Raw genomic sequence first — 11,006 nt, 5'->3', positions numbered from 1 at the left:
GACGTGTAGAAAGGGAATCTTAAGGAATCGGTGAGCTAAGGGCAAGTGGACTCAGAGTGGTTGAACTCGACGAGTCTTGGGGTGACTCGGCGAGTTAGGTCGCGGGTTGAGTGAAGTTCTAAGTATGGGGACTCGGCGAGTCATAGGGTTGACTCGGCGAGTAGGGTCAGTCAGGGGTTGACTTTGACCTTGTCTTTGACCAAGGATTGACCAGTGGTTCCAGAGGTATTTTGGTAATTGTTGTTTATTGTTTGAGTTCAGTGCATTGGTGACTGTCCAGAGGTGGAGATCGTATCAGTGATCGGAGCAGCTTGAGCTATCTGTTCAGTCGGCAGTTTCGAGGTGAGTTATCCTCACTATATCGCTAGGGTTTATGGCACCAAGGCCGACCCTTTTATCGGATGGAAATCCGGGTAGTTGTCATTGTTATGATATAGGCCGGAAGGCATTACATGTTATGGGCCGGAAGGCTTTGCTATGTGGACCGGAAGGTCTTGGCCTGGAAAGGCGTATGTGTGCATTTAGTATGTTGACTGATTCGTAGGGTGATGTTATGCTAGTGACCGGCTAGACCGGTACCTTGAATAGAGTAATGCTATGTTATGTGGTCTGTTGATCAATTGCTGACTGTGAACTGTTATATGATTATGTGTTATGCGTATGATTGCTAGACCTGGGGTGTGACCCGGTATGCAGGGTCGTTCCTATTTTGGGGGTATCTCACTAAGCTTTCGGGCTTACAGTTGTGGTTTTATGTTTTCAGGTTCTCAGGAGTCTGTGACAAGGCAAAGGCGTGATCGTACCGTTACTCGCGTTGGTGTTTTATGATATGAACCTGGGAAATTACTCTGTTTAATAATGCATTGAAAACCTTTTTGTAACAACGTTCATAAAATGGGTGATTTTGAAAAGTTTTAATTGTTTTGAAATTTTGGACGTTACAAGTTGGTATCAGAGCCTTGGTTTGAGTGAATTGGGGGAAACATTCGTGTGACTCCAGTCTCAAATCGAGGAGGATTTTAAAAAGAGAAATTAAAATGGTTTTCAAATTTAGTAAAAGGAGGACGCGGAGGTACGATCAGCCGGAGCCAGTAAGTAACCCCAAGATACCATACATGATATTTGTTTTATTGAGCTTGATAGAACAGTATGCTAGAGTTAGGCTAGGGATCTTCAGGAATTCATGATAATGTTGCCTGATTTGTGATGCCTGTAGCCTAGGGTCCCTTATGGGATGTTCTCAGTGTTCCTCTAGTGGTGAGGGTTGATAGTTGTTATGCATGTTCCCTAGGGTATTGTGGTAGTACTTCATACAAATATGGGTAGGTGTGGAAGGTAGTATGGGCCTGTACTACTGAAAGCACAGGTCCCATACGCGTATCAAGGAAACCATGATCTCTAGGGGAGGGTTGCGAGAGTTGGATCCCAGGATTGTGGGAAGTGTCTGAGATTGGTATGGTGTCTTCGGTATGGAGATTTCGAGGCATGATGATAGTGGATCCGGATCAGGATCGAGAGCTAGAGAGCGAGTCCCGGGTGGATCGGTGCTGTCGGAGGTTATCAATCGGACGAGCACGAGTGAGTTGGATGCGAGAATTCGCAAGATCCTGCGTAATGGGGTTGCTGCATTGTTTCGGGCTGAGTTGCCGGAATTGTTTAGGGTCGATCAAGACCGCCATGATGGAGTATTTTGATGAGCGATATGCGGCTCTCGCAGAGACGGCTGCCGCGGTAGCAACAGCGACTGTAGCAACGGCAAGGGGAGGAACTAGTCGGAGTTTTCAGTATCGGGACTTCTATTATACGAAGCCTCCCACATTCGATGGAGTTCAGGACCCGATTGTTGCTATTAGATGGTTATCAGACATGGAGGGGTGTTTCTCCACGAGTTTATGCCCTGCTGATCAGAGAGTGAGGGGTGCTCTGAACCTATTGAGGCTCGGAGCGAAGGATTGGTGGAGATTGACTGCGAGGTCCTTTTCCGACGCGCAGAGGGCTGCGGTTTCAGGGGATCAGTTCAGAGAGATGTTCAGTACTCGCTATGTTCCGCGAGATGAGAGGGAGAGATTGGCTCGGGAGTTCCTTGAGCTGAAGCAGGATTCGGAGTCGGTGACTGAGATCACCAGGATGTTTATTCGAGAGGGCGATGTTTTGCCCTGAGTTCGCTTCGGAGCAGGCTCAGATGTCCCGATATCTGAGTATGCTCAAGGGGGGATATCAGACAGTTCGTGTCTGCAGAGGAGCGAGACCTTGTTGGTGTTGCAGGAGGCCGCCATGCGGCGTGACTTAGAGGTTGAGTTGCAGTTGACGACCTTGTGGGAAGTGTGGGAGGGGTTACACCGGAGTTTGCTGGTCCGGTGGTGCATGCCGCAAGTGCGGAAAGGAGGGGCACTATGCGCGGGATTGTCGGCAGTCAGTGCCAATTCGGGATTTGAGGATTTGTTATCATTGTCAGCAGGTTGGACATTTGAGGGTCAACTGTCCACAGCTTTCTGCAGGACCGGTGCAGGCTCTAGCACCGGCCACCTTGAGGAGTTCAGGAGGAGGACAGGATCGAGCGGAGCCCCAAGGGCTCAGGGTCGTGCCTATCGGCTTGCGGCAGAGGGAGACGGAGCGGTGCCGGAGGCAGCTGCGGGTATGATGCTTTCTTGATGTCTTGATTGTCTTGCGTTGATTGTGGCGTATTGTTTGTGCTGGTATCTTGTGTTGATTTCGATGCGGTATTCGTTGTTTCGCGGGTTTGGCATGGTCATGGATTGGTGTTTCAGGTTTTCGCTTTGGCATTCGTTGTTCCCTGATGGTTTGGTATGGTTATAGTTTGGTGTTTTGGTGCCGGTAGCCTTGTGCGGTTTTCGATGCGGTATTCATCCTTTTGCAGGTTGTGGGTTTGGTTATGGGTTTATGTTTGGGAATTCCGTTGGTTATCGTTCAGGAGGGTTGATAGTGGAGATGCAACACTGGGTTGAATGTCGGGTAGCATCTGCAGTCGTGGAGTGGATAATTGAATGACCGGATTCTTTTGAGCGGATTGATTAGGGAAGAGATGTGTTTTGCTGAGGGTTGCTTATGCTTGTGGGAAGCAGTCAGTGTGTAAATGTTCTCTTTGTGCAGGATTGTTCTGAAAGGTCGTTAATGGCGATCGGTGGCTGTTAGTCAGTGATTTAAGTGGGGGAGAATTGGAGAATTTTCCGGGAGATCGATGAGTATGTGAGAGTGCTTAGCTGTTGGGATTCAGCAGTGTTCTGTCAGCTCAGAGTATAGGCTGACAAGAGCGAGTGTCGGGTATGCGGGGTGGGATACAGACCCAGGGCATTTGATTGTGGAGGCCTGGGAGCAGGTCGGGATCAAGTTTGAGTAAGTAACCGGGGTTATGTGATCAGAGTATTTGTATGCTTGAGGTACGTGATGGGTCGTACTGTATTAATCCCATAGGATTTATGTTGTGCATGTTTCTAGAGTTGGAAGCAGAAGGTTCCCAGAGTTAGAACCTGAGGGTTCATAGAGTTTGGGTGTATGGACCCACAGAGATATAGCCTCGAGTGGCTAGTGTGTGTTATTAGAGTCGGTTCAGTCATGCTGGGGACTCTGATGGTTTTGTTGGATCAGGTTGAGATTTCGGATTTTGTATGTTGCTGTGTGATTACATTGGAAGGTCTGGCCCCGGGTTAGTGATTTTGTTTAGTTGAGGTAGTGATTCTGTGGAGTGGAGAGAGTGCATGGGCTTGAGAGCCCCTGCAATGAGAGCCAGAGTATGTGGATAGCGGTTACGCAAAAAGGGTGGTGTCGCTTGGGGCGAGCACCGTGGCACTGGTTGGAGTAGCATTATGGCCAAGACGGTTCCTTGGAAAAGGAAAAGAGAAAGGTGTGTAACTCCGAAGGGGAGTGCAAGTTCACGAAAGTGAAAGCTGCAGAGCAGAGTTATGGTTAGAGTATTCGAGTATGGTTTTGAGCATCGTGTGCGCGGCAGTGAAGTAGGAACCCATCCGGTTTGGGATGTCTGTTGAGGCTCAGAAGGGATGCAGGGGGAGAGAGAATCTTGAATTCTTAGTGTGAGTCTGATCAGGGTATAGGGTGGATATTAATGGTTCATCCTGGGAGATGTTCGAGGATATCATCAGTGTATCGGGTCTTCCATCCTGCGGGTGTTGGGGCTAGTTCGGCATGGGTATGTGATTGCGAGAGGAGAACTCGTGAGATTTGCTCTGAGAGTGAGAATGGGTCTCTCAGTCGGTCCGGTATGGACAAAGTGGGCTTTGGATCGGGGATCCGGTGGTTTCTGGTTTCCTAACCCTTGTGGGTCGAGTGATTGTTGAGATTTAGAGCAGAGTTGCATCTTGGGTAATTCTCGGTTACAAAAAGTGGTGGGTAGTACAGAGATCGTGCTTCAGTCGGCAAGGCAGATTCAGCAGATGAGACAGAGGTTATTGACCGCCCAGAGCCGACAGGAAAAGTTATGCAGACAGATGCCGGTCCGAGCTTGAGTTTCAGGTCGGCGACTTCATACTCCTGAAGGCCTCTCCTTGGAGAGGAGTGATTGGATTCAGGAAGAGGGGCAAGTTGGGGCCCCGGTATATTGGGCCTTTTCATGTGATTACGGGGGTAGGCCGGGTGGCCTACCGTTTGGAGTTGCCCACGGATTTGGGACAAATCCACGACATTTTTCATGTGTTGCAATTGAGGAAGTATATAGCCGATGAGTCGGCAGTGGTCCCGTTAGAAGACATTCAGGTGGAGGCGAGCCTGAATTATGCCAAGAGATCAGTGGTCATCAGAAATCGGAAGATCGAGGTTCTGAGGTATAAGGAGATACCTCTGGTGTTAGTTCAGTGGCAGCACCGGAGGGGATCGGAAATGACCTGTGAGCTGGAACGTGAGATGTGGGAGCAGCATCCGGAACTATTTTCAGAGTGAGACTTCGAGGGCGAAGTCTAGTCCTAGTGGGGGAGAATTGTAACAGCCCGGAATCCCAGGTTTTGTTATACTTATGTTTTGGGTGTTTTAAGAGGGGACTCGGCGAGTTGGAGTCTAGACTCGCCGAGTAATATCGCAGATCTGGTCGCGGGTTCGCGACTGGACTCGACGAGTCCGAATATAGACTATACGAGTCTGCGCTGTTTAGCGAAAACCCTAACCGTCCAGGTTTGGGATGTATATGAAGGACTTATTGGCCATCATTGTTCACTTTAGCCTGCTGAGAGAAACCCTAAATCGACTGTGTGCATCTGGAGCAAGGTTGAAGACCAGTGTTGAATTTCGAGGAGTTGTTGTGCAAGGAAGAGAAGGCTTGGCTAAGGGAACAACAAGGGGAGTCACGTTCTGAGGATTGGGGACACAGAGAGCACATCATCCAGGTAAGAATTCGATTTATACTCTGCTATGTTGATGTGTATATGGATTTAGGGTTTATGGGACCCTTTTGTGACTAGATTGAATGTTACCCTAGTCCCCCAAACGATTGGAACCCTGTATTGGGACCTTTGGAGGTCCAGAATGTCCCATGCCTGAGCATTTCGGGAATTGATGGAGGTTTTGGATTGGAATCCTTATGCCTTAGGTCAAAATGTAAATTATGAATCATGGGGTGTATTATGAGCACCGAAATAAGGACCTTACGTGATGAATCAGTTTAGGAAGGCCAGACCTATGAATGGTCGGAGCAGTTCTGACCTTAGAAGGCAGTTTGAGCGGTTGCATGGCATGGACTCGCTGAGTCCGATGAACAGACTCGGCGAGTAGCTTGAAGATTAACTGGGACTCATCGAGTTGTTCTTCAGACTCGGCGAGTTGAGTCGGGGTGGCCCCGCAATTCTTCCAGGAGGAACTCGTCGAGTCAAAAAGGGGATACTCGACGTGTAGAAAGGGAATCTTAAGGAATCGGTGAGCTAAGGGCGAGTGGACTCAGAGTCGTTGAACTCGGCGAGTCTTGGGGTGACTCGGCGAGTTAGGTCGCGGGTTGAGTGAAGTTCTGAGTATGGGGACTCGGCGAGTCATAGGGTTGACTCGGCGAGTAGGGTCAGTCAGGGGTTGACTTTGAGCTTGTCTTTGACCAAGGATTGACCAGTGGTTCCAGGGGTATTTTGGTAATTGTTGTTTATTGTTTGTGTTCAGTGCATTGGTGACTGTCCAGAGGTGGAGATCGTATCAGTGATCGGAGCAGCTTGAGCTATCTGTTCAGTCGGCAGTTTCGAGGTGAGTTATCCTCACTATATCGCTAGGGTTTATGGCACCAAGGCCGACCTTTTTATCGGATGTAAATCTGGGTAGTTGTCATTGTTATGATATAGGCCGGAAGGCATTACATGTTATGGGCAGGAAGGCTTTGCTATGTGGACCGGAAGGTCATGGACTGGAAAGGCGTATGTGTGCATTTAGTATGTTGACTGATTCGTAGGGTGATGTTATGCTAGTGACCGGCTAGACCGGTACCTTGAATCGAGTTATGCTATGTTATGTGCTCTGTTGATCAATTGCTGACTGTGAACTGTTATATGATTATGTGTTATGCGTATGATTGCTAGACCTGGGGTGTGACCCGGTATACAGGGTCGTTCCATGTCCTGTTAGGTTATGTATGCTTTTATGCTGATATGTATGCTTAATATGTTATGGGCCGGAAGGCAATATGTTATGGGCCGGAAGGCATTGCGTTATGGGTCGGAAGGCGATATGTTTTGGACCGGAAGGTCGTGGCCTGGAAAGGCGTATATGTGGTTGGTATTTTAGGTGTATCTCACTAAGCTTTCGGGCTTACAGTTGTGGTTTTATGTTTTCAGGTTCTCAGGAGTCTGTGACAAGGCAAAGGCGTGATCGTACCGTTCCTCGCGTTGGTGTTTTATGATATGAACCTGGGAAATTACTCTGTTTAATAATGCATTGAAAACCTTTTTGTAACAACGTTAATAAAATGGGTGATTTTGAAAAGTTTTAATTGTTTTGAAATTTTGGACGTTACATATATATATATATATATATATATATATATATATATATATATATATATATATATATATATATATATGGTAAAGAAGTCAAAAATTGTGTACTATTGAGCCTATGACACTGAAAGTAGTATTCATGTTTTTATAAAACTTATAAGAACAAGAATCTGGAACAGATATGATGTATATAAAGAAGTCAAAAACTGTGTACTATTGAGCCTATGACACTGAAAGCAGTATTCATGTTTTTATAAAACTTATAAGAACAAGAATCTGGAACAGATATGATGTATATAGTGACAAGAGATGGCATCATTAACAGAAGATAGGGTGTGGATAGAAATGTGCATCCTTTAAAACGTAAATAAATTGACCTCAAACCCAAGATATATACATCAGCTTGACCTGTATGAGCCAGTGCTTTAGTAACTACACCAAACTAGCAAACACTACACAAATTTCCATGATCAGATTACAAAACCACAAGGTGCATCCTTGTGAAATTACTTTTCAAATGTCATTGTAGAAGAATCGATAAGTTGAGACTTTTTAGGTCAAACCTTTGACCTTCAAATTCGAAATTAACCTGAATGATCTACCAAATTTAACCTAAAACTAGTTTATGAGAGTAGGAATTTCATAAAGTTAACCTTTTCAGTGTGACAATTTGGTTGACAGCTGTGATTTATAAAACGACCCAAGTTTCGTTTAGCACAAGCATCTATAACCTGAAAATAAAAACAAAAAAGAAACCATGTGAATAGACCTTATGATAAGAATCACAACCGCCACTAATTATATTTTCAGTTTTTATTGTTTTTAAGCTATCCAATTTCATATATTATATGATGAAAACTATATTAGTTGTTGGGTGATTTAACAGATGTATGAGTCGCAACCGAATGATAACTAAAACTCCAACTTCTTCGCAAGCTGCAAAGTGCTAAGTAGACAAAACATAATCAATAATCAGATTGAAGTATATATTATGAGTAAGTAATAAAGTATATATAACGCAATAAAGTATTATTAAGGAACTTGCGATTTTAAATATTATTTTATGTTATTCTTCTTGTAAAAGTTGAGATCCAAAATATTTTCTGTTAGTTTTCCATTAATTTATAATTGTTATTTATTATTCGAATTAGCAGTATGGAACAGAATACTTGATTTGAGACCGAGCAGTTTTTAGCAAAAACAATATAAACGAGAATCGAAGATCTCGTTGTTAGTAGCGAAACGATGAAAAGTTAGGCGAGAACGGACGTCGGACAAAGAAGTTATGAATTTATAACAAAGTTTTCCTCTCCGGGCCTACTAAAAATAAATAATAAAAATAAAGTCCAAATTAGCCGACGGAGTCTAAATGAAAGTTGTAGAGTATGATCTCACCTACGCGTGGATATAAAGAACATCGGAAACGGAGATCGTATGCGAAAGTTACGCAATTTAGAAGTTTGACGAGTCAAATTACGCCGAGCGTAATTTGAGTACGCCCAGCGTACACAGAAGTATGCAAGTTGCCTGAACAATACTCGAGTGCCACCAATTGACGCATGCAGTGACGTCAAAGTACGCCCAGCGTAACCAAGTTATGCCCAGCGTATTGAGTACGCCCAACATAAATTGAAATTACGCCCAGTGTAATCCCAGACCCCCCAACTTACAAATAGAAACCGAGATCAGCCATTTTCTCTTATTCAAACCCTTTCTTCTATCTAGTTTTTTCCTCGATTTGCATACCAATCATATCCTGAAGCCCCGGTATCATTCCCGAGCCCTGAAGCAAGATCCGAAGCCCCGAGGATCCCAAGGAGTATTATTCCCGAGCCGAAGCTCTGCCCGCGAGGAGTCCGATTTTGGTGAATATCTTCCAGATCTATCGAAGTATACTACTTCTGCAAGTCGTAGTGCTATCCGATCATCTTCTGATCAAGTGAGTGTGTAGTTACCTTCTTCCAACACATTATTATGAAGTATTTTATATAAAATATATGTTATGTATATATATTTTGTTGTTATATGTGTGAATGTATATTCACTCTCTTCTATCTCATAGATCTAATTTATTCTCTATGAAATACGTGTTATGTGTGTGTGCCTCATCTGTTATGTGGAATATGTATTGATTAAAGCACGCTATACAGGTTTTAAACTATGTATAAAAATATATATTTTTATCTACTACTATGTTGGGTAGAACATGGGTAGATAGTTGGTGTATAATAAACAGATGAGAGGCCTCAATGTTGTTTTGATTCAGTCATCTAGCGGAGTTTAGATGACGACCACAGACTTTTCTAGATAGTCTTGTGGAACACTAGTAGGCTTGCCACCTGTAGGTGTTAATGAACTTGGGTGTTCATTTGTTGTACTCCATCCCCCCAATGGTTGCCTTAATTGACATATATTGTCGGGAAACCCCCGAATGCATGTGTTGTCGCCCCAATGAAATATTATAAGACTAGGTCTGTTGTATTAGTTGTTTTAGGGAAATAAAGTGAGAATAACGGGAATGGGTAATTGGGCTATTGTTGGTTGATGAAAATTAATTTAATTGTTTATTGTGGGTTGAAAACCCTATATGCTCACCAGGCTCCCAAGCCTGACCCACTAAGTTTCTTTGTATTACAGGAAGTGGCGCGAGGGCATAAGATGGATAATCATCAAATTGTTTTTGTTTACAAGTTTGTATATGTATATATTTGTTGAATGAGTTGTAATGTGTGAGAACCCAAAAATTTCCACTTTAATAGAAGCCAAGTCTGTTTCTGCTAACTTTCAAACTTTTAGGATAAGTTTGAGCAACTCAGGATTTACACTTAAGGAGATATCAGGAGAGAGGTTGCACTTGGGTCTTGTGCAACTCTGTTATTCCAAAACTCTATGATATTAGAGTTCTTTCCGGGAATAAAATATTTTCTGCCAAAAATCCCAGGACTATATATAGAATTCTGAACAAAATTATTCATTAGTTACAATTCCAACTAGAGAAAAGCCAAATTCTCTCTCAAGGATCTTCGTACTTTTGTTCCGGAAAGTGAGTACTTCTATCTAGTGTTGTTTTAAAGCTTTATATATACTTAATAGACTAGAAATAATAGGAAAACACCAAGATCTGTGAGTTTACCGCCCAAGAACACCTTGGGGAGTAAACTCCATTTCAAGGGCCAAAGTGTGCCCAATGACCCCTAGACCTTGGAAACCAAACATGGGACAAACCTTGACATGTTTAGGCATCAAAAGCAATTAAAATCAAGGACCAAAAGTGAGTACACGGCCAAGGAATTTCTTGGGCCGTGAACTCCATTATAGGGTGCCAAAATGCCCTAAATGCCTTCCATAACCAAAGAGACAAGCATAGAACTTTACCTAGATGTGTTTAGGACCCAAAAAATTCAAAATATCATCTCCCATAAGTGTTTACGGCCGCAAACACATGACCAAATGGTCCATGGGCCGTAAACTCAAAATAGAGGTGTTTTGATGCCATAAACAATTTCAAGGGCTTAAGCATGAATTTAGAATGCTTCTTTATGACCTTTAGGACCCTCATAAACATATTTGGCCATGAGTTTACGGTAGTAAACTCATTTGGGCCGTGAACACCTCAAAAACTCCAAAGAAGGTGGTATTTCTCACCCTAGGCTAGAGCTAATGTCCCTAAATAATTCCCTAGACTTCAAACTAGCAATAACCCATGAGTAACCATGAGTTTACGGTCGTAAACTCCCTTGGGCCGTGAACTCATGGTAGTAAACTCATATAAGTGCCTTTATACCCTCCTAGGTTGAATCACATGTGATTCCAACACTTGGTTAAGGTGTTTCCTAGTCCCGGAAGGTGTTTCCTAGTCCTGAAGGTGTTTCCTTTCATATAGTTGTTTATAAACACTATATTCATGTCATTATGTGTCCTTAAATATCATTTAGGAATTATTGTGTCCCGGAACTTCATTCGTGGAACTTCTCATCCGTACGCGCATACCCGTTTGAATCACCCACATCAGGTGAGTTCATACCCCCTAATGAATCTTTTAACTATTTTAATTGTTTTAAGGGGGGAATT

Source organism: Lactuca saligna, chromosome 1, assembly GCF_052625555.1.
Source record: "Lactuca saligna cultivar CGN05327 chromosome 1, ASM5262555v1, whole genome shotgun sequence".
Classification (NCBI taxonomy): domain Eukaryota; kingdom Viridiplantae; phylum Streptophyta; class Magnoliopsida; order Asterales; family Asteraceae; genus Lactuca; species Lactuca saligna.
This window is presented reverse-complemented; position numbering follows the sequence as displayed.